General features: G+C 45.1%; 1 pseudogene; it reads left to right on the top strand.

The window, feature by feature from the left end:
- Positions 1 to 476: 476 nt before the first annotated feature.
- LOC120839954 lies at positions 477 to 2,142 on the top strand (annotated as a pseudogene).
- Positions 2,143 to 2,813: the final 671 nt, after the last annotated feature.

Below are 2,813 nucleotides of genomic sequence, written 5' to 3'. Positions count from 1 at the left end.
CAGCCGTTTCAAAAGGTGTCAATCTATCTAACCTAAAATCCGTGCTGAATACGACATCCACGCCATATTTTTTTGCACATGCTCTAAGATTGTGGGACACCTCGTGAAAATACGGAACCACAGCGTACCTATTCCTGATTTCTTGCGTCTTCCCCTTTTTCTCCCTGCACTGTAGGGCAATCTGCCTTTTGATGTACTCTTCCCCATATCCTGCCATTACCAGTCTTTCCCACTGGTTTTTTAGTGCCTCCGGTCCGAAATGCATGCATGATCTCACCAAAGCATTACTAATCAAAGATCTGACTACCCCGGCTTTTACATTTTTCGAGTGACAGCTATTCTTTGACAGAACCGGTTTTGGGTTTTCCTTCCCATACTCCCAACAAAGACCTCGTTCCAAATGCAAACGCAGGTCGAGAAATTGCAGGACCTCGCCGGCCTTTCTAATCAGCCAAGCGTACGTGGCACTGGTCAAGATGGGACGTCGGATGGCGGAGTTGGAAGCCGACGTGGCGTTCTTCGGGATGTGCCTGCGGAAAAAGTATGTGGACCCGCTATTCTTCAAACAACTGGCCGCCTCCGGGATACCGTGGAAGGACAAGAAGAAGGTCATCAAAGCCTACAGGTCTGGAACAGGTCAACGGGTTCAAGACATCCGCAGCGCCTGTGACAGACTCTGGAATCTTCTTCTCGGAAAGAACTTCAGGAGGCATGGAGGCTACCATCTTTGGAGCGCCGTCATGAGGACACATTTCGACCGTGCGTGGTATGTCAAAAGGAGGCATGTTTTGGACAGTTTCAAGTTGTGGAACTCTCGGGGGGCAGAGGTAAATAAGTGTGTACAGGGGATGGGAAATTGTAAACAACTGCATTGTATAATTAACCCGGAAAATGTAGTGGTGTCAAAGAAATTGGAGGAGTTCTTTGGTAGAGGTCCGAAGTACTGTGTAAACGTTAAGCCGTCTAGACTCGACGTGTTTTCTAACATACAGTCAATCGCCAGGGTTGTGGATAGTGAGGAGAAGGTTGCGTTTGTCGAAGATGCTGTAGGGCGCGTCGAAAAATTCATGGGAAACGCGTATCCCATCGATAGGAGGAATTTCAAGGATGTGAGAGCGGTGCAACAAGAGTTAGAAAGGAGTTCGTTAAAACTGTTGCAGACAGATAAAACAGGAAGGTTTGCAGTTTTGCCTGTACAGGCCTTTCAGAAGAAGTCGGAGGAAGCGTTGGGATCATTGTTTAATGAATGGAAGGGCAATATCGGGAAGCTGAGGAAAAGCATTTGCAAGGTTTTTCAGGAGGAAAGCATGGAAGAGGTAGCGAAAAGCGTTTTGAAACCGTTGCGTTCAACGCTCACCCTTAAGTTCTTTTTGAAGGATCACAAGATTGAAATGCCCCTTCGTACCGTTGTTAACGAGAATGGGACGTGGCAGAAGGTGGTCTCATGCTTCTTACAGCGGGGTTTGAAGTTAGCTAATTTGGAGAAGTCAATTGCCTTAAAGAACTCTAGTGAGTTGATTGAAGTAATGGAAAAGTTTCACGGAAGGAAGTGCGCGGTATTCTCCATGGACATCAAGGACCTATATTACTCTTTAGAGAAAAGCAGACTAATGAATAGAGTGAGGATCGCCTTGGAAGGGAACCTTATTAAGTTTCAATCAGGAACAGGAATAGCGGTGGATAGTTTTCTTTCGGTGCTAGACGTTTATTTACAGTCAACGGTATTGGAATACGAAGGTCGCAATTTTGTGCAAAAAGAGGGAGTTTGTATAGGTTCGTCTGTAGCGCCTTTGTTAGCGGAAATTTACTTAAACACGGTGGACCATCAAGTGTATGACAAGGTAGAGGAGTTGTCTCCAAAGTGTTTTGTGAAAAGATTTGTGGATGATATCTTAGTTTGCTCTGTTCAGGAAGGATTGGACCAAGTTTTAAAACAAGTAGTAAGGTCAGCGGCGCCAGAGTTGAGATTCACGTTAGAGAGGCCAAGGGGCGAGGTCCTGCAATTTCTCGACCTGCGTTTGCATTTGGAACGAGGTCTTTGTTGGGAGTATGGGAAGGAAAACCCAAAACCGGTTCTGTCAAAGAATAGCTGTCACTCGAAAAATGTAAAAGTCAGATCTTTGATTAGTAATGCTTTGGTGAGATCATGCATGCATTTCGGACCGGAGGCACTAAAAAACCAGTGGGAAAGACTGGTAATGGCAGGATATGGGGAAGAGTACATCAAAAGGCAGATTGCCCTACAGTGCAGGGAGAAAAAGGGGAAGACGCAAGAAATCAGGAATAGGTACGCTGTGGTTCCGTATTTTCACGAGGTGTCCCACAATCTTAGAGCATGTGCAAAAAAATATGGCGTGGATGTCGTATTCAGCACGGATTTTAGGTTAGATAGATTGACACCTTTTGAAACGGCTCAGAGGGGCTGTCAGAAGGCGCATAGGGAAAAGTCGGTGCCGTGTAGCGTAGGCGTGGTGTATGAGGTTCCTTTGGCGTGTGGTTTTAAGTATGTAGGCCAAACCACTCGGTGTTTAAACGATCGTTTAACAGAACACAAAAGGAATGTTAAAAATAATGCAGCGAATTCGGAGTTGGCTAAGCATCTGGAGGAGTGTAGAAACTGCACAACGGATTGGTCTGGAACGGATGTAGTTGTTAAGGAAAGGAACGATGTTAAAAGGGTGGTAAGAGAAACAATTAGGATTAGATCGTTGGGAAATTGCATTAGTCAACCTTCCATGCAAATAGGGAACCGCTGCAAGCAATTTTTACTATTTTAAGTGTTTTTTTTTTTAGTTAGTCATTCTGAAAGGCTT

This window comes from Ixodes scapularis, unplaced genomic scaffold (assembly GCF_016920785.2).
Source record: "Ixodes scapularis isolate PalLabHiFi unplaced genomic scaffold, ASM1692078v2 PGA_scaffold0__279_contigs__length_252992795, whole genome shotgun sequence".
NCBI classification, from domain to species: Eukaryota; Metazoa; Arthropoda; class Arachnida; order Ixodida; family Ixodidae; genus Ixodes; species Ixodes scapularis.
This window is presented reverse-complemented; position numbering and strand designations above follow the sequence as displayed.